Source organism: Schistocerca gregaria, chromosome 5 (assembly GCF_023897955.1).
Source record: "Schistocerca gregaria isolate iqSchGreg1 chromosome 5, iqSchGreg1.2, whole genome shotgun sequence".
Lineage (NCBI taxonomy): Eukaryota > Metazoa > Arthropoda > Insecta > Orthoptera > Acrididae > Schistocerca > Schistocerca gregaria.
In genome coordinates, this window is record NC_064924.1 from 70805914 (window position 1) to 70828337 (window position 22424).

Here is a 22424-nt window from a genome sequence, read left to right on the forward strand (position 1 = left end):
GTCTTGCATGAACCACGTCTTGTCGAAATAGGGGTCATTTTGGATAGTGAGGATGAAATCATCTTCCAAAATCTTCGCGTACCGTTCGGTAGTCACCGTGCCAGCAGAAAATATCTCACCGATTATTCAGTGATTAGACATTGCAACACCACACAGTCATCCGTTGAGGGTGAATAGACTCCTCGATCGCGAAATGCGGATGCTGTCCCCCAAATGATACAGTTTCGGCTATCGACAGATCCATCCAAATAAAAGTCGGCTATTTCGCTAAACCAAACCACATTCACATCAAAGTCCCGTTCGTCAATTCTTTGGACAATAGTGTTGACGAAACACAACCGCTGTTCCATGGCCCTGGTGGTTAATTGCCGATGGGTTTGAATTTTGTATGGGAAGAGATGCAGGTCTTCAACAACAGTTTTTCGTAGTGTCTCCCGGTTGTTTCCCATCTGTTGTGCAGCTCGTCTGATCGATGTGCTGAGGCCGGTTTGAAACACAGCGCATGTTTGGTCGATGTTTTCAGACGTTGCACTCTTTTTGACGACAGACATTGCCAAGACTGTCATCACCGAACACTACCCGTTGTCTCGAACTTCGAATCAGTCTTGATTATTAGCACATTTGGATGGGTTGTCTTCAGCTTGAGCTCGGCGGCAAACTTGCATTGAGCAAGAGTTGGGCCGTTATTGCTCGCATGTTAGGCCTCCACAAGCGCCATACGATCTGCCTTGGAGCACCGTGACATGTTCACGTGCAAATGATCGACAACACGGCGTGTGCGCATGCACATATCAATTCCCATAGTGCCCCGCGGCAAACCGTGCAATTTGAACGTCCTAATGCTAACCGTACTGGAGTTATGGCGATTTTCTTTCATACAGTTCAATAATTTTCACCCTGTAAGATGGAAGCCATGTTCACAAGATTAGGAGGAGGCCACAAGGGCAGGCTGGAGGCGCCAGAGATTGACTGTCCTGTATTCAAGATTTCGGTTTCCCCGCCGCGCGGGATTAACCGAGCGGTTTCAGGCGCTTCAGTAATGGACTGTGCGGCTGGTCCCGGCGGAGGTTCGAGTCCTCCCTCGGGCATGGGTGTGTGTTGGTCCTTAGGATAATTTACGTGTAAGCTTAGGGACTGATGACCTTAGCAATTAAGTCCCATAAGATATTAAACACATTTGAACATCTTTTTCGGTTTCCCGAATTTTCCCGTCACTAATGATAACATCGTCGACGGTACGTTAAGCCCCAATCATCCTTCCTTCCTGCGATGTCCCACCTGTGCGTACTTTAGCACGAAGTGCACAGCGAAGATCAACAGCCTCTTACAACAGATTATTATGACGAAAGAGCGTGTTTCGGCTGCGGGAGAGAAACTACAACACGAACTGGAGCCGCACACTGCGGCAGTCCCGGGCGCCGCCGCCGTCTGTGAGTTAAGCCCGGGCCGCGCCCCCCGCCGAGTTGCGAGACACTCACCATTCCAGAGCGCCGAGCCGTGCGTCGGCCAGCGCAGAGGCGCGGAGTTGCGACACGGCCGTCGGACCACACCTCTCAGTCTCTGTCGCACTGCTCTGAGCCGCCTCTCTCTCTCTTGACATACCCAGGTTTGCGACAGGAGGTGTACACTTGTACTATTGTGCTATGCAGACTCAGTGAGTATATTATGCACTACTGACCATTAAAATTGCCTCACCGCGAAGATGACGTGCTAAAAACGCGAAATTTAACCGACAGCAAGAAGATGCTGAGATATGCGAATGATTAGCTTCTCAGAGGATTCACACAAGGTTGGCGCCGGTGGCGACACCTACAACGTGCTGACATGAGGAAAGATTCCAACCGATTTCTCATACACAAACAGCAGTTGACCGGCGTTGCCTGGTGAAACGTTGACGCCTCGTGTAAGCAGGAGAAATGCGTACCATCACGTTTCCGACTTTGATAAAGGTCGGATTGTAGACTATCGCGATTGCGGTTTATCGTATCGCGACATTGCTGCTCGCGTTGGTCGAGATCCAATGACTGTCAGCAGAATATGGAATCGGTGGGTTCAGGACGGTAATACGGGACGCCGTGCTGGAAAACAACGGCCTCGTATCTCTAGCAGTCGAGATGACAGGCATCTTAACCACATGGCTGTAACGCATCGTGCAGCCACGTCTCGATCCCTCAGTCAACAGATGGGGACGTTTGCGAGATAACAACCATCTGCACGAACAGTTCGACGACGTTTGCAGGAGCGTGGACTATCAGCTCGGAGACCGTGGCTGCGGTTACCCTTGACGCTGCATCATAGACAGGAGCACCTGCGATGGTGTACTCATCGACGAACCTGGGTGCACGAATGGCAAAATGTAATTTTTTTCGGATGAATCCAGTTTTGTATACAGCATCATGATGGTCGCATCAGTGTTTGGCGACATCGCGGTGAACGCACATTGGAAGCATGTATTCGTCATCGCCATACTGGCGTATCACCCGGAGTGACGATATGGGGTGCCATTCGTTACACGTCTCGGTCACCTCTTGTTCGCATTGACGGCACTTTGAACAGTGGACGTTACATTTCAGATATGTTACGACCCGTGGATCTACCCTTCATTCGATCCCTGCGAAACCCTACATTTCAGCAGGATAATGCACGACCGCATGTTGCAGGTCATGTACGGGCCATCCTGGATATAGAAAATGTTCGACTGCTGCCCTGACCAGCACATTCTCCAGATCTCTCACCAACTGAAAACGTCTGGTCAATGGTGGCCGAGCAACTGGCTCGTCACAATACATCAGTCACTACTGTTGATGAACTGTGGTATCGTGTTGAAGCTGCATGGGCAGCTGTACCTGTACACGCCTTTCAAGCTCTATTTTACTCAATGCCCCGGCGTATCAAGGCCGTTATTACGGCCAGAGTTGGTTGTTCTGGCTACTTATTTCTCAGGATCTATGCACCCAAATTGCGTGACAATGTAATCACATGTCGGTTCTAGTATAATATATTTGCGCAATGAATATCCGTTTCGTTTATCATCTGCATTTCGTCTTGGTGTAGCAATTTTAATGGGCAGCAGTAATATATATAAAGTGACAAGACCGACATCAACAACCACAGAGGAACCTCCATGCTTCTGGTGGCATACAAAACCCTCTCCAAAGCACTTCTAAACAGAATAGAATCCCAGGTGAATCCACTACTTGGTGAACACCGGGCCCGATTCAGAAAAGGGCGATCATGTCTGGAACAGATCTCGAGCCTAAAGACAGTACTACAAATGAGAAAGTGCAGGAATACAGTAATTACTATCACAGGAAAGCCTATGATATAACAGACCGAGAAACCCTCTTCAAAACCATGGAAGAATTCGGAATTGACCGAAACATCCTGATAATCATGGAAAAGACACTTACCAGAACAACTTCCAAAGTGAAATTCATGGGTGAGATATCAGAACCCTTTGCAATAAGAACGGGAGTACGGTAGGGGGACGGACTGTCCCCGATTCTTTGCAATATTGTTCTAGAAAAGATCATCAGAGAATGGGAACTTCATGTAAAAGGTGTCCAAATCGGTATCAGAAAAGAAAACCATACTAAAGTAAAATGCCTTGCCTTCATGGACGATATTGCGATTGCCACAAACAAAAGGATAGAAGCGATTCACGCAGTTGAAAGACTACATGACAATGCACAGAAAACTGGATTGCAAATTTCGCATAAGAAAACCAGTATATGAAACACGGTAACATGATACAAGTCAGCCACTTTAAATATCTTGGCGAAACTATACAGTCATCAGGACTAAACAGAATCGCCAGTGAACAAAGGATCAGCAAGCTGAAAAAGGCATATAAATCAACATCGGCCTACTACAACAAGAACTGCATTTCGACAAATGCAAAATTGAGACATTAAAAAACTGTGATTCTTCCAGAAGTAACATACGCAACTGAAACAATGGTAGTTAGTGGTCACTCCAAAATTAGGGAAATAAAAAAATAGGAACGAAAATTTCTTACGAAGATGTATGGAGTTATCAACAAAAACGGCGTTTGGATGAAGAGACCTCAGAACAAACTGTATAAAAAGACTAACGCAATAACCGAAGAAATGAAGGAATGCCGAGCAAAGTTGTACAAAAACGTCTACAGCTTGGGGACACCAGAACAGCAAAGAAACTACACGACATCATAACAAAGAGCAGCATGGAGTGGCTAAAGGAGGTCCAGAGGGACGCGCAACAGATCAACACTGAAAATCTCGAAGACTGCAACGAGTGCCGGAGTAAAATCATGAATGTGAAGTTGCAAGCTTCCCTCTTTCATTGTAATCAATACTTTAATAAAATGGCAAAAGTAGTGTTTATCATACCACTGGGAGGAGTTGTGGTCTAAATAACAATTGATTTATTCATTCTTAACATGACATGACAAAGATGGCTAAAGAAATGCCACAGAAACAGTTTTTTATTTGGCAAACACGTTCAATAATATCGGGTCTATGGTGAACAAAGTAATCAGCTGGTGATCAACACACGACACTAACCTGACTTCATACATGTGAATACATGGTATGGCTCAAAAACTACGCTACTATCACACATCTATACTATACTATTCCATTAACAAAAATATGGTTCCAAAGAACAGGGTGCTGAGAAGCATGTATTCTAGCCCTACGACGTAGCAGCGAATACTTTACCCTTCTGCTGGTCAGAGCGGCACACCAGAATGAGCTCAGCGGCTGCAGTCATGGACGATAACAATCTGTTATTAATGGCGCGCGCCCGAAAAGAAAAAGCAAGTACAACCCCGGTGGATTCCAGTGTGCAGGTGAACCCGTTTGCTAGTCTGCCAAACCAGTTTGACTCCGTGATACGATTATGCGTGACGGAATGTGTCAAACGTTTAGACGGCTGATTCGAAACAAAAAAATGGTTCAAATGGCTCTAAGCAGTATGGGACTTAACGTCTGAGGTCATCAGTCCCTAGACTTAGAACTACTTAAACCTAACTAACCTAAGGACATCGATCACACACATCCATGCTCGAGTCAGGATTCGAGCCTGCGACCGTAGCAGCCGCGTAGGCCTGGACTGAAGCACCTAGAACCGCTCGGTCACAGCGGCCGACTCAAAACAAATAAGTACATCCACGCATCACTCATTGTGTGCCTGATGCAAGAAGCAGTACCTCTGACGGTCCAGATGGTGACTGGCAAAGGCTCTAGCAAAGGAAACAAGTCTCACTCTTTAGGTAAGGACCTGCCGTTCGTTACTAGTGAAGCGCCAGAACAAGAATGTGTTCTTCTCTTTCTCTCAGCTTTTCTCGCTAGCTTGGTAGCACAGCACATTTACATTTTAGACTACTTCCACTTTAGCATAAGCCAATCATGAGCTGGAGCTCGGCATTCTAAGCTGGGCGACCACACCGCTGCTCTGCATACACAGATTTGACCAACCAGCGACTTTAAAAGTTAACTTGGAGAAAAGGAAAAAAGACTCAGTTTTGCGGCCTCTTTCCCGTGGGTTTATACCATGTATTTACTAAAAGCATAACCTGGATGGAACCAAATGGAAACAGATCGTTATGTCTACTGTTGAGTCCATTTTGAACTGGATACCACTGACATGTCCCACGGAAATTGGCAGAAACTCACAGCCGTCTCATCGGCTTCCTACCTAACGAGGGCCCATCCTCTGCTCTATTGCTGGTCACAAATGCTCTGCACATAGCTCCAGCGACTTCTCGGTGCTAGTCAGCCTACCTGGGCGCGGCCGACGACCGACTGGCACCATCCAAAGAGGCCGAGGTACTGGCTAGTCCACTAATTGTCACCCAGATTCTGCAGAAAAAACTCTTAATTCGGCACACTCTTCCTTGGAATGCAGGTATAGCTTACCGTTATTCCTTCACTAGAGCACACGAGCAAGAGTGTTAACTGCTGCCAACCATTTCATCATATGAATGAACTCAGATTATATCCAGTATAGCTACCAAGTAATAAAGATCATCTTCCCTAATAACATGACACCATATCAGAAGTGAGAGTGCCCTGCAGTCTCTCAAAGTTCGAGCAAAGAATAACGCAACAGCCTGGTAAAATGTGGACAGACGAACGGAAGAGAACATATTCTGAGAGGATGAAGAGTTTCTGGAACAGGAAGAGGGAAAACATCCAAAAATAAAATCGTGAATTCAGGTGCAATCCGTCTTCTAAAGGGGAATAATCGATTAAATAAATAAATAATATATACAGGGTGTTACAAAAAGGTACGGCCAAACTTTCAGGAAACATTTCTCGCACTCAAATAGAGAAAATATGTTATCTGGACATGTGTCCGTAAACGCTTAATTTCCATGTTAGAGCTTATTTTAGTTTCGTCAGTATGTACTGTACTTCCTCGATTCACCGCCAGTTGGCCCAATTGAAGGAAGGTAATGTTGACTTCGGTGCTTGTGTCGACATGCGACTCATTGCTCTACAGTACTAGCATCAAGCACATCAGTACGTAGCATCAACAGGTTAGTGTTCATCACGAACCTGGTTTTGCAGTCAGTGCAATGTTTACAAATGCGGGGTTGGCAGATGCCCATTTGATGTACGGATTAGCACGGGGCAATAGCCGTGGCGCTGTACGTTTGTATCGAAACAGATTTCCAGAACGAAGGTGTCCCGACAGGAAAGACGTTCGAAGGGAGCACGGAACATTCCAGCCTATGACTCGCGACTGGGGAAGACCTAGAACGACGAGGACACCTGCAATGGACGAGCTGATTGGCCTCCACGGGTACACTTCTGCGAATGGTTCATCGAACAATGTGTCAATCCTCATTTCAGCGCAAATGTTCTCTTTACGGATGAGGCTTCATTCCAACGTGATCAAATTGTAAATTTTCACAATCAACATGTGTGGGCTGACGAGAATCCGCACGCAATTGTGCAATCACGTCATCGACACAGATTTTCTGTGAACGTTTGGCCAGGCATTATTGGTGATGTCTTGATTGGGCCCCATGTTCCTCCACCTACGCTCAATGGAGAACTTTATCATGATTTCATACGGGATACTCTATTGTGCTGGTAGAACATGTGCCTTTACATGTATGACACAACATGTGGTTCATGCACGATGGAGCTGCTGAACATTTCAGTCGAAGTGTTCGTACGCTTTTCAACAACACATTAGGTGACCGATGGATTGGTAGAGCCGAACCAAATCCATGGCCTCCACGCTCTTCTGACCTCAACCCTGTTAACTTTCATTTATGGGGGCATTTGAAAGCTCTTGTCTACGCAACCACGGTACCAAATGTAGAGACTCTTCGTGCTCGTATCGTGGACGGCTGTGATACAATACGCCATTCTCCAGGGCTGCATCAGCGCATCAGGGATTCCATGCGACAGAGGGTGGATGCATGTATCTTCGCTAACGGAGGACATTTTGAACATTTCCTGTAACAAAGTGTTTGAAGTCACGCTGGTACGTTCTGTTGCTGTGTGTTTCCATTCCATGATTAATTTGGTTTGAAGATTCAAATGGCTATGAGCACTATGGGACTTAACATCTTAGATCATCAGTCTCCTAGAACTTAGAACTACTTAAACTTATCTAAGGACATCACACACATCCATGCCCGAGGCAGGATTCGAACCTGCGACCGTAGCAGTCCCGCGGTTCCGGACTGCAGCGCCTAGAGCCAGACGGCCACCACGACCGGCGAAGAGAAGTAACAAAATGGGGTCTAACATGGAATGTAAGCGTTTCCGGACACATGTCCACATAACATATTTTCTTTCTTTGTGTGTGAGGTATGTTTCCTGAAAGTTTGGCCGTACCTTTTTGTAACACCCTGTATGAGGGTGAGGTCTTCCTCCGTCTAAATACTCTAGGGGTTTATCGATTAGACGATATGGAAAAAAAATGTGTTATGGTGTCCGGAAATGCATGGTTTCCATACTAGTGACCTTTATTCAATCATACGTTGCTACAGAGGCTGAAAATTGCATGTGCCTCAATGTTCTGTCTCACACATTCACATCGGCCAGGCTGCATCCGAACAGTGTCAAAGGAAGCATGAATACTCTGCTACAGTGTCTCCACATCTGGAATTTTTTCTGCATACACGACATGTTTGAGATGGCTCCATAACTAGAAATCGCAAGGATTGAGACCCGGTGAACGAGCAGGCCATGCAACTAGACACTCTCATTTGATCCATCGACCAGAAAAGACACAATTGAGATGCGTCTGTATTTTACTGGCGAAGTGTGCTGGGGCACCATGATGTAGCAGTCACATAACCCTTCGAATCATCAATGGCACCTTTTCCAGCACGGGGGCAAAGTCACCCGCAAGAAACTCCGATAGTTCCGGCCTGTTAGGTGACGTGAGAGGAAGACTGGTCCCAAAAGACGGTCGCCAATTATCCTGGTCAAAACATTCTGGCTACACAGATGCTGGTGATTCACTGTCACCATACCACGGGCGTTCTGCATACTATCCCACAGATGACTGTTAAGAAAGTTAAAGATACCACTCCACGTAAAGGTGACCTCATCTGTCATCTGTGGATAGGATGCATGACACAATCACGGAATCGTGGCTGCCAGGTGAAGAAACCGGCGACAAAACTGCTCCCAATGTGGAAAGTCGTTGCTAGTATTCCTAGCACATGCAGTAAGGGTAGTAACATTTGTCATGAAGAATGTTCCACACGGTCTTCTGACTTACCCTGTAATGGCCGGCCACCTGGCTCGTACTGACGTGGTGGTCACCTTCCACAGTGTTAATCACATTTTCCTCCAAGTCTGGTGTCCGAACATTTCGAGTACGTCCTTCATGACAACCTGTTTCCTGAAACGACCCTGTCTCAGACAAGCGGGTAAACACTCTTCCAAACATTGAATGCTGAGGTTCTTGTCAGCGGGGATAGGTCTCCTCATATAAACTTGCTGCCTGCCGCCTCTTCATATTTGCCTTTCTGTAAGTAAACACCATGTCGACAAGCTCTCGGTTCGAATACGGAACCATTGTGTGCAACGCTATAACACATCCACTACAAGACGAGTCAGCAATAGAAGTGAATAGGTCACAACATTACCAATTACTATGGCAGGAGAAGGCGCTGGGGCATGACGTATGAGGAACAGTACCAGCCTCTAGGAGGAAACAATGCATACTGCAACTATGACTGCATGGTACAGAACATATTAGACCTCAGTCTCTGTAACAAAGTATGATTGAATAGATGGTCTCTAGCATGGAAACCATGAAATTCCAGATAAAAGGTCATTAGACCTTTTCCGTTCCGTAGCCTCTCATCGATGAATCCCTAGTGTTTATACACGGCGGAAAAAATCATCATGAATATGTGTACAGGGTGTCCCATTTATCTTGACCACCCTAAACAACTTTTTGTCGAGATGCAAAGTACAAAATGTTTCAAGCAAATGTTCTTTAGCCGCCAGGGGGACATCAATCAGCATGACTGCCTTCGTTGTAGCTTTCTTTTTTACAGTGATATGAACAGCAGTATGACCTTTTTAAATGGCACCCTGTATTTTTTATTCGGTAATTCATTTCCTCTCCTAAACACCTATTCAAAAATGTATCAAATTGTACCATTCACTGAAACACAACGTTATTAATTACATAGAACAACATTGACACTCCCAGCGCTTAGTGCTGGTATTCGGGGTAATGGAACACATCCACGTGCTGACGTTGACAGAGGACAAATGTAAACCCAAGTAGAATGCACAACCGTCATTTCATCAACCATCGTCAGTTAAAGAGTTGTGTGAGTAAAATGTACACCAACAAAGGGAAGGTAGAAATGCTACTCATCTATAGGGAATGTAAACGAGCAGAACAATAATTGCAATACTGTTTTCTTATGTATGGGTAGATTTAGTGCAGTAGTGTAGTCCTTTTAAATACTGTTGTGTAGAGTACACATACAATAAAGGCTGTCCTTCCTACAAACTGCATCGAAGTAACGTTTCCTTTATAGTTGTTGTTGAAGGTAGGCGAAATGCTACGCAAAATAATGTTCGAATGTGTGTGAAATCGCATGGAACTTAACTACTAACGTCATCAGTCCCTAAGCTTATACACTACCTAACCTAAATTATCCTAAGGACAAACACACACACCCATGCCCGAGGGAGGTCTCGAACCTCCGCCGGGATCAGCCACACAGTCCATGACTGCAGCGCCCTAGACCGCTCGGCTAATCCCGCGCAAATGCTACCCAGGCAGCGGGACTGTACAGAGAGCGATATTCTGGCAAGAGCCCACCTTCCCGACGGATGTTTTGTCGTCTTGTTGGACGCTTCAGGAAACGGGGAGTTTCAACTCACGACAACGCAATCGTCGTAGCACTCGCACAGACGAGGCCTCCGAAGTTACTGTTCTGTCTTCCGTTGCTATGAATCCACATGTGAGCACACGACAGCTTGAACACAAGACTGGTATTCCTAAAACCAGTGTACATCATATTCTTACACGTCACCGGTTCCATTCTTACCATGTACACCTATATCAAGAATTGCATGGGAATGATTTCCAGAATCGTGTACAGTTCTGTCAGTGGGCACAGCAGCAAATCCTCGCCAACACGAATTTCTTCTCCGATGTTTTATTTACCGATGAATGTTCCTTCTCAAACAAAGGACAGCTAAATAGAAGGAACATACCTTATTGGTCCAGCGACAACCCACGATGGCTTAGACAGGTGGAACATCAGCGTCAATGGAGAGTTAACGTCTGGTGTGGGATGCTTGGTACGTACTACAATTATTGGTCCTTATTTCATCAATGGTAGTTTAAACGGCACAGCATATGCCAACTTCCTCAGAAGGATTCTTCCTCCTCTTCTGGATGAAGTGCTGCTGAGAAACAGAATGCTCACATGGTATCAACACGATGGATGTCCAGCACATAATGCCTTGCGTACACGTCGTGTTCTGAACCGAAGGCACCCTGCCAAGTGGACTGGTCGAGGAGGAACAGTTACTTGGCCTGCTAGATATCCTGATTTAAATCCTCTGGACTTTTTCTTTGGGGATGTATTAAATACGTTGTCTATCGCGATATTCCAACGACTCCAGAGCACATGCAGGAACGTATCCCGCTTGCTTGTAATTTTCTTCAGCAGGCAACACTGGAAGCATAAATAATTCTCTGATTCAACGAGTGCACCAGTGTATCGGTGTCCAGGGTCACCATTTGAGCACCTTTGAATGTTCTACTCCTGGGTAATGGTACAATTTTGTGTTATGTTTTTACTTGGTTTTCATTTGTTTTCTGACAATTCCAGCATGTGGACGAGTTTGTGATCCTGGACTCAAAATCAATGTTGTTGCATGTAATTAATAACGTTGTGTTTCAGTGAATGATACACTGTGATACATTTTTGAATAGGTATTTAAGAGAGGAAACGAATTACCGAATAAAAAATATAGGGTGCCATTTAAAAAAGTCATACCACTGTTCATATCTTTGTAAAAAACAATGCTACAACGAAGGCAATCATGCTGATTGATTTCCCCTGACGTCTAAAGAACATTTGCTTGAAACATTTTGTAATTTGCATCTGGACAAACAACTATTTAGGGTGGTCAAGATAAATGGGACAACCTGTATCCTGCAGGAGGACCACCTGCTTAACGGCTTGTTTGTGCGCCTTTGAAACGAAATACGTCACTGATTCTGCGTATCAGGGATCCGACAGTTGTTTGATAAGTTTCTGGATGTATGTGGCATTAGATGCCTATGCACGGGTCATGTAATTGTCGTAAATAACGAGCCGCTGGTTTACGTACGCGATGATGGTGCCCGATAGCCACGCAGATGGGTTTACATCAGGCGGATATGGTCGCCGAAATCATGTGGTATATCCCACTGTTGCTGTGGTGAACACAAGAAGAGCAAGGGCCACTCCATCAGAGACAGCTTAAATCTTTTCCTGTGGAGGCAGAATATGAAGACGTAATTTACCACAACACTACAACAGTATGACGTGATTGAGCTGGGACAAAGTGTTAAAATGTGTTTGGACACTGCAGAATGAAACCCTCTTATTTCTGGACAGGATTTTGTTACAAAAATACACTCCTGGAAATGGAAAAAAGAACACATTGACACCGGTGTGTCAGACCCACCATACTTGCTCCGGACACTGCGAGAGGGCTCTACAAGCAATGATCACACGCACGGCACAGCGGACACACCAGGAACCGCTGTGTTGGCCGTCGAATGGCGCTAGCTGCGCAGCATTTGTGCACCGCCGCCGTCAGTGTCAGCCAGTTTGCCGTGGCATACGGAGCTCCATCGCAGTCTTTAACACTGGTAGCATGCCGCGACAGCGTGGACGTGAACCGTATGTGCAGTTGACGGACTTTGAGCGAGGGCGTATAGTGGGCATGCGGGAGGCCGGGTGGACGTACCGCCGAATTGCTCAACACGTGGGGCGAGAGGTCTCCACAGTACATCGATGTTGTCGCCAGTGGTCGGCGGAAGGTGCACGTGCCCATCGACCTGGGACCGGACCGCAGCGACGCACGGATGCCCTCCAAGACCTTAGGATCCTACGCAGTGCCGTAGGGGGCCGCACCGCCACTTCCCAGTAAATTAGGGACACTGTTGCTCCTGGGGTATCGGCGAGGACCATTCGCAACCGTCTGCATGAAGCTGGGCTACGGTCCCGCACACCGTTAGGCCGTCTTCCGCTCACGCCCCAACATCGTGCAGCCCGCCTCCAGTGGTGTCGCGACAGGCGTGAATGGAGGGACGAATGGAGACGTGTCGTCTTCAGCGATGAGAGTCGCTTCTGCCTTGGTGCCAATGATGGTCGTATGCGTGTTTGGCGCCGTGCAGATGAGCGCCAGAATCAGGACTGCATACGACCGAGGCACACAGGGCCAACACCCGGCATCATGGTGTGGGAGCGATCTCCTACACTGGCCGTACACCTCTGGTGATTGTCGAGGGGACACTGAATAGTGCACGGTACATCCAAACCGTCATCGAACCCATCGTTCTACCATTCCTAGACCGGCAAGGGAACTTGCTGTTCCAACAGGACAATGCACGTCCGCATGTATCCCGTGCCACCCAACGTGCTGTAGAAGGTGTAAGTCAACTTCCCTGGCCAGCAAGATCTCCGGATCTGTCCCCCATTGAGCATGTTTGGGACTGGATGAAGCGTCGTCTCACGCGGTCTGCACATCCAGCACGAACACTGGTCCAACTGAGGCGCCAGGTGGAAATGGCAGGGCAAGCCGTTCCACAGGACTACATCCAGCATCTCTAGGATCGTCTCCATGGGAGAATAGCAGCCTGCATTGCTGCGAAAGGTGGATATACACTGTACTAGTGCCGACATTGTGCATGCTCTGTTGCCTGTGTCTATGTGCCTGTGGTTCTGTCAGTGTGATCATGTGATGTATCTGACCCCAGGAATGTGTCAATAAAGTTTCCCCTTCCTGGGACAATGAATTCACGGTGTTCTTATTTCAATTTCCAGGAGTGTATATGTGTATATGGAAGGAAATCAGCTAACAGAACAATAAAATATTGTTCATTTCAAGAAGGGACGTGTTATTCTACAACCAGCGTATACTTCTATTGTGATTTAATAATAAATACCACCTTGAGAACAATTCCGAAGGGAGCGTTCAATTCTAGTGAAACAGCTGGATGCTTTCTTCGGAAAAGAAGTCACTTCATGGATCATTCAAATCCACAATTGTACCTGGACATTTCTCAGAACTGAAAGCAATTTGATTGCTAAGCAGCACAGCCCCGAAGAATATTTCTCCTTACTTTGGTTACCACTTTCAGCTCAACACGGTATCTGCAGCAGCTCGAGCAGATTTGTACAACAGCGGAAGCGTGTAATCGCTATCAGTTTCACACATCGCCGTGTGTGCGCTGTATATATTTACCCACAACAGTGAACATACAGTTACTCACACACATAGGAAGACAATAAAAGGTGGTGTGGGAAACATTTCTGTATAAAGGTCCTGCAGAGCTAAACAGTAACTATCCTAGAAGTAGTAGTAGTATACAAAAAATATTTTTTTTCAAAGGAGCCTTTATATATGGCGACACATTGTCTGTGCGTAGATATCTAATACAACATACCCCCATAAACACACCAAGAAACAGTTGAATCCCTGATACTCAGAATAAGTGATGTTCATCGTTCCAAAGACGGACAAACAAACTGTTGAGCAGGCAGTCAAAATGTTTTGGTTCATCAGCGTGTTGTTGTTGGTGTGGTATCCAGTCCAGAGACTGGTTTGATGCAGCTCTCCATGCTACTCTATCCTGTGCAAGTTTCTTCATCTCCCAGTACCTACTGCAACCTACATCCTTCTGAATCTGTTTAGTGTATTCATCTCTTGGTCTCCCTCTACGATTTCCACCCTCCACGCTGCCCTCCAATACTAAATTGGTGATCCCTTGATGCCTCAGAATATGCCCTACCAACCGATCCCTTCTTCTTGTCAAGTTGTGCCACAAATTTCTCTTCTCTTCTCTTCAATTCTATTTAATACGTACTCATTAGTTATGTTATCTACCCCTCGAATCTTCAGCATTCTTCTGTAGCACCACATTTCAAAAGCTATTCTCTTCTTGTCTAAACCATTTATCGTCAACGTTTCACTTCCATACATGGCTGCACTCCAAAGAAATAGTTTCAGAAACGACTTTCTGACATTTAAATCTATACTCGGTGTTAACAAATATCTCTTCTTCAGAAACGCTTTGCCATTGCCACTCTACATTTTATATCCTCTCTACTTCGACCATCATCAGTTATTTTGCTGCCCAAATAGCAAAACTCATTTACTGCTTGAAGTGTCTCATTTCCTAATCTAATTCCCGCAGCAACACCCGATTTAATTCGACTACATTCCATTATCCTTATGCTGTTTGCTTATGTTGACGTTCATTTTATATCCTCCTTTCAAGACACACTTCATTCCGTTCAGCTGCTCTTCCAGGTCCTTTGCTGTCTCTGACAGAATTACAATGTCATCGGTGAACCTCAAAGTTTTTATATCTTCTCCATGGAATTTAATTCCTACTACAAATTTTTCTCTTGTTTCCTTTACTGCTTGCTCAATATACAGATTGAATAACATCGGGGACAGGCTACAAACCTGTCTCACTCCCTTACCAACCACTGCTTCCCTTTCATGCCCCTCGACTCTTGTAACTGCCATCTGCTTTCTGTACAAATAGTAAACAGTCTTTCGCTCCCTGTATTGTACCCACGACATCTTCAGAATTTGAAAGAGAGTATGCCAGTCAACATTGTCAAACGCTTTCTGTAAGTCTCCAAATGCTAGAAACGTAGGTTTGCCTTTCCTTAATCTATTTTCTAAGATAAATCGTTGGGTCAGTATTGCCTCGTGTGTTCCAAAATTACTACGGAATCCAAACTGATCTTTCCCGAGGTCGACTTCTACCAGTTTTTCCATTCGTCTGTAAAGAATTCGGGTTAGTATTTTGCAGCCGTGGCTTATTAAACTGATAGTTCGGTAATTTTCACATCTGTCAACACCTGCTTTCTTTGGGATTGGAATCATTATATTTTTCTTGAAGTCTGAGGGTATTTCGCCTGTCTCATACATCTTGCTCACCAGATGGTAGAGTTTTGTCAGGACTGGCTCTCCAAAGGCTGTCAGTAGTTCCAATGGAATGTTGTGTACTCCGGGGGCCTTACTTCGACTCAGGTGTTTCAGTGCTCTGTCAAACTCTTCACGCAGTATCGTATCTCCCATTTCATCTTCATCTACATACTCTTCCATTTCCATAATATTGTCCTCAAGTACATCGCCCTCTATATACTCCTTCCACCTTTCTGCTTTCCCTTCTTTGCATAGAACTGGGTTTACATCTGAGCTCTTGATATTCATGCAAGTGGTTCTCTTTTCTCCGAAGGTCTCTTTAATTTTCATGTAGGCAGTATCTATCTTACCCATCGTGAGATAAGCCTCTACATCCTCACATTTGTCCTCTAGGCATCCCTGTTTAGCCATTTTGGACTTCCTGTCGATCTCATTTTTGAGACGTTTGTATTCCTTTTTGCCTGCTTCACTTACTGCATTTTTGTATTTTCTCCTTTCATCAATTAAATTCAGTACATCTTCTGTTACCCAAGGATTTCTATTAGCCGTGGTCTTTTTACCTACTTGATCCTCTGCTGCCTTCACTATTTCATTCCTCAAAGCTAGCCATTCTTCTTCTACTGTATTTCTTTTCCACATTCTTTTCAATTTTTCCCTTATGCTCTCCCTGAAACTCTGTACAACCTCTGGTTCTTTCAGTTTATCCAGGTCCCATCTCCTTAAATTCCCACCTTTCTGCAGTTTCTTCAGTTTTCATCTACAGTTCGTAACCAATACATTGTGGTCAGAGTCCACATCTTCCTTTTCCTACTGTCGAATTCTAGTCACCCATGACTATTAAATTTTCGTCTCCCTTCACTACCTGAATAATTTCTTTTATCTCATCATACATTTCATCAATTTCTTCGTCATCTGCAGAGCTAGTTGGCATATAAACTTGTACTACTGTAGTAGGCGTGGGCTTCGTACCTATCTTGGCCACAATAATGCGTTCACTTTGCTGTTTGTAGTATCTTAGCCGCACTCCTATTTTTTTTATTCATTATTAAACCTATTGCTGCATTACCCCTATTTGATTTTGTATTTATAACCCTGTATTCACCTGACCAAAAGTCTTGTTCCTCCTGCCACCGAACTTCACTAATTCCTGATGAGCTAAACAGTAATTCGCCTAGTAGTAGCAGTAAACATTTTTTTTTTCAATGGAGCCTTTATGTATGGCGACAGATGAACTTTGCGTAGATATCTAATACAACATACCTCCATAAACACACATAGAAACTGTTGAATCCCTGATACGCAGAATATGTGATGTTTTTCGTTCCAAAGACGGACAAACAAGCTGTTAAGCAGGCAGTCGAAATGTTTTGGCTCATCAGCGTAATGAATGTAAAAAGTTTAAGAGTTGGGGCTCTCCGCATAGTTGAGCTTGCCACAGTGGTCCTCGAGTCAAAACAGTTGCCCACTCGTGCCCTATACCCACGGCAGTTGGCGCTGATGCTGCCGATTAGCAAAGGGAGAGAGGATGCGGGTGTGAGTGTGGTGCGCGTGTGGCGGTTGCTACGGCAACCTCGGGCAGTGCCTGCGAGCCCGCCAGGTGCCCGCGGCTGCAGCTGCAGAGGCCGCGGCACGCCAGGTGGCAGCTGGCAGCTGGTGGTAAGGTCGCGGCCAGCCAGCCCTGCAGCCACGGACGACCGCGGTCCGGTGAAAGTGCGGCGCGGGCCGGATACGCCGGACGCACGGCACGCCCACACAGTTCTCGTCTCTCACACGCGTAGGGGTGTAGGAACTTCGTGAATACGAAGTAGGTGACGACCTGTTGATTGGTAGGTCTACCTTGCAACAGGTTGTGATATAATATTACAGAACCTGAAACTTCCGTCCGTCCTCGAAGCTTCGTTAGAGTCGACTTCTTAACCCTAGGACGCCTAAGGGGGGTTCGTTGAACCTACAATTTTTTTATGTCCCCTGCTTTTGCCCGAGTAACTCTCATACCACATATTCCCTTTGAGTTATTGTTTACTGGCTATTTTATCAAACGTTAAAGTCAATATATTTTATAGAAAATTCCTGCTTTGAAAGAAAAAATAAATAAACTTATTATGGGGACAACAAACCCCACCCCCTGTTAGGCTTCCATTCTATAGAAAATTTTCCTTAGTAGGATTTCGTATTTCTCATCTCTACAACAATACAAGTTTGTTTCTTGTTGGTTGGTATTCTTGATATTCACAACAATCGGTTTACTTTCAAAGCAAGTGATTGTTGATGTCAGTCAGCTGTTATTTATCTTGTAAACTAGCAGTGAGTTAGTGTAGTTCCTAACAAGTAGGCCTCCTGTAACTCTGGTGTCCTACACAGCAAAAATGAAACCAAGTAAAAACTTACTGATGTTGTCAACAATGCACCAAGATAAAGGCACTGTTGGAGAAGAGAAGAATAAAACCGAGATAAATGCATGTTATAATTCCACTAAAGGTGGAATTGATACTATTGATCAAATGGCACGTATGTACTCCTGCAAGAGGGGAACAAAGAGATGGCCTCTATCTGTATTTTACTCTCTCATCGACATTTGTGCTATCAATGAAACCACCATATTCATCCAGCAACATCCAAGATGGAATGAAAAGAAACACAACAAACCGAAACTTCATCTTCTGCAAGCTGGGATGGAACTAGTGAAATTACAGGTAGAAGAAAGAAGTGCCAATGCAAGAGAGTTATCTAACCAAATTGTTCAATCAATGGAGACTATTATACAAAAGAAAATCAAAGAAGTGACAACAGAAGCACGTCAGCCTCCTACAGGGAAAGGTCGTTGCTATATTTGTGTAAGAAAAGCTAAAACAAAGAAGCAGAAGTACAACAATCTAAGTAAACCAAAACAGTATTGTGGACAGTGTCATAAACATGTGTGTAACACACATTGAGAAAAAATAGTGAAGTGTGTCTTTCGCTTTGAAGCTGAGGACTCAGAGTAATTATTGTATATGAACACTTCCGTTTTTTGTATTGTAATATGTCAATTTTTTTATACACTCAATCCAATATTTATAAAAATTAACAACAATTATAAACCTATGCCTTAGTTAAAATACATAAACCATTTTGAAAGTAGTAATTTTTCGTCAGTAAACTTATTTGATACATGTGAGCTCGCCAACCCCCCCCCCTCCCTTAGGCATCCAAGATATATATATATATATATATAAAAGACTTGGGCGTCCTAAGGTTAAGTAATAGAACCCAGTACGTTGTCCTCGATGGTGAGTGTTCATCGGAGGTGAGGGTATCATCTGGAGTGCCCCAGGGAAGTGTGGTAGGTCCGCTGTTGTTTTCTATCTACATAAATGATCTTTTGGATAGGGTGGATAGCAATGTGGGGCTGTTTGCTGATGATGCTGTGGTGTACTGGAAGGTGTCGTCGTTGAGTGACTGTAAGAGGACACAAGATGACTTGGACAGGATTTGTGATTGGTGTAAATAATGGCAGCTAACTCTAAATATAGATAAATATAAATGAATGCAGATGAATAGGAAAAAGAATCCTGTAATTTTTGAATACTCCATGCGTAGCCCATGACACAGTCACGCCGATTAAATATTTGGGCGTAACATTGTAGAGCGATATGAAGTGTGACAAGCATGTAATGGCAGTTGTGGGGAAGGCGGATAGTCGTCTTCGGTTCATTGGTAGAATTTTCGGAAGATGTGGTTCATCTGTAAAGGAGACCGCTTATGAAACACTAATACGACCTATTCTTGAATACTGCTCGAGTGTTTGGGATCCCTACCAAGTCGGATTGCGGGAGGACATAGAAGCAATTCAGAGGCGGGCTGCTAGATTTGTTACTGGTAGGTTTGATCATCACGCGAGTGTTACGGAAATGCTTAAGGAACTCGGGTGGGAGTCTCTAGAGGAAAGGAAGCGTTCTTTTCGGTAATCGCTACTGAGGAAATTTAGAGAACCAGCATTTGAGGCTGACTGCAGCTCAATTTTACTGCCGCCAAATTACATTTCGCGGAAAGGCCACAAAGATAATATAAGAGAGATTAGGACTCGTTCAGAGGCATATAGGCAGTCATTTTTCCCTCGTTCTGTTTGGGAGTGGAACAGGGAGAGAAGATGCTAGTTGTGGTACGAGGTACCCTGCGCCACGCACCATATGGTGGATTGCGGAGTATGTATGTAGATGTAGATGTAGATGTAGACGTAGATGTAGAGTCGCGAGAAGTCCCATTCGCGACCGCCACGGTCTGGATTCACCGTGATACCTGGCCGTGTGCGGCGATGTGTACGAACACTTTCTGGCGCCGGTGGATTGAGCGTCTACAGTGCCACACTATCAGATCGGGTTAGGTAATTGTCGCAAGTCTTGCTTTAACCCGCGAGACACAACTTCACAACTCAAAAGTCAGCAGTTAAAATCCCCGTTTACTTCCGCCAGCGATCACAAAATTTTTGGTCCTTAGACTACCGGTTTCGGCCAGCACTGACCATCTTCAGATCTGCAGCAAAACGTGGGAAATAGAATGCAAGTAGTGAACTCTCGCGTTTGATTCTCCCTTCTCTGTTTATGTAACACATTTCGTTAACAAGATACTCTTATTAAGTGACTGTTACAATATTTTATTATACTTTTCTTGGAACGGCGTGTCGCACTGTACGCGAGGTCCTCTGGCGGTTAAGTTTCTCCGACTTCTCGCCCATATCGCATTCTGGTGGCTACGCCAACAGATGTCGCTGAGTACTTCTGTTTTCATCCTTTTTCATTTCTTTCCATAGTTATTGTATCAACTTTATGTTATTTAATTAGCTCCATAAGCTTGTCCTTGTGTATGTTACTGTTTTTATCTAAAATGACCACAAAAGCGTCTCAAAACCATTTAACTACTTCCTTTTAACAATTTTAACATTATTAGTTTTTTAAATTATTATAATTTACAAATGTAATAACTTATACATTTGCCAAGGCCACTATAGATTTAATCTACTGTACTGTTCACTAATAAGTAAAATTTTTATAATTAACGAATATGTGTAGACCTACAGCAGCGACGTATAACGAGCTGACGGCACAAACATATGTTGTGGCTATTGTACTACAGTTTCTTATGGCCATAAGTGATAGAGACATTATGACTCTGACAGAACTGTGACCTAGTTTACAACATACTTTAAATAAGTGCAATGATGCTATGCTGCTTTTGTGTGTATTTTGAGACGATGCCACTATGGCTTTATTATTTTCGGACATGTCATACAACAGGTGTGCCCCGTCATATTTTAAATGCATCGCCAGCCCGTGTGGCCGAGCGGTTCTAGCCATTTCAGTCTAGAACAGCGCGACTTTTACGGTCGCAGGTTCGAATCCTGCTTCGGGCAGGGATGTGTGTGATGTCCTTAAGTTAGTTAGGCTTAAGTAGTTCTACGTTCTAGGGGAATGATGACCTCAAGGTTAAGTCCTATAGTGCTCAGAGCCATTTGAACCATTTTGGATTTTAAGTGCATGTTTTCATATCTATAAAAGTAATAATTTTTGGTTATGGTATATTTCATTGTTCTAAGACGCAATCTTTTCACTAGTTGTATTCCGTTTCCCGTGTTTAGCTGCAGATCTAAAGATGATCTTTGTTGACTTAAACTGGTAGGCTAGGGACCCAAAGATTTGTGATCATTGGCGCAAATGGAAGAAATTCATTCTAGACTTCCGGAATCATTATGTCGCAACTTGAGAAAAGCCCTGTTGCTACCTAACCACTTCCAGCTAAGACTCCGAGATACGGCCCTGTGTCGGAAAGATACGCCGCTAATAGTTCAATAAATCACCTTCACCCGGCTAGTTGCCGTTGATAATCACCCTAACAATAAATAGGAACCCAGTTCCTGGGTTCACTGGAAAAGCACAAATCATAGAAAACAGTGAAATTTGTTGGCGAGAACTGACGCTAGCCATATCGTACGCTAAGCCTGTACTGCGCAGCTGGCAACGTTTCCTCTGAGCGGTGCGACTGCTACGGTCGCAGGTTCGAATCCTGCCTCGGGCATGGATGTGTGTGATGTCCTTAGGTTAGTGAGGTTTAAGTAGTTCTAAGTTCTAGGGGACTAATGACCACAGCAGTTGAGTCCCATAGTGCACAGAGTCATTTGAACCATCCTCTGAGCGCTTAACTCATCGAAAACGTCCACACTCATTACTCCGCAACTTTCACAGATAAACAGCAGGAAAATACGTTCACGCTAATCGGTGCCAGCGCGCGGGAACGCGCTTTCCAAAACTTTGTCGCATTACCGTCCAGGAAACTTAATCCTGTCAATCGCAGAGGATCCCTCACTCGAGACCGCCGAAACGATAACCTCGTTAAAACACTAACTCCCACATAATACTGCTCACTACTCACCGCTTCAGGCCCACGAGCGATGACGGCAACCTTCCTCGATTGCGCTCTCCGAAATTGTTTGCTGCACAGGCCTTTCAGTTGATCAGAAAACAGGAGCGAATGAAGGCATTGTCAATGATCATTCCTCTGCTCCAGCTTACAGCGGTGACAAGGCACTTTTTCCGGCAACGAACATCACAGGGAAAACGTGCACCCTGTAAAACCAACTAATTACGAGGGTTAGGGAAAATCGATATCATGCTTTACAGGCCAAATAAAGGCTCCTCCCTTTACCCCAGTCGCCGGAAACTGGCTCATGCGACTACCATACATAAACACATGGCTGGCTTGGAAATGGGATGCTACACGCCTCCCCCACCACACACACAC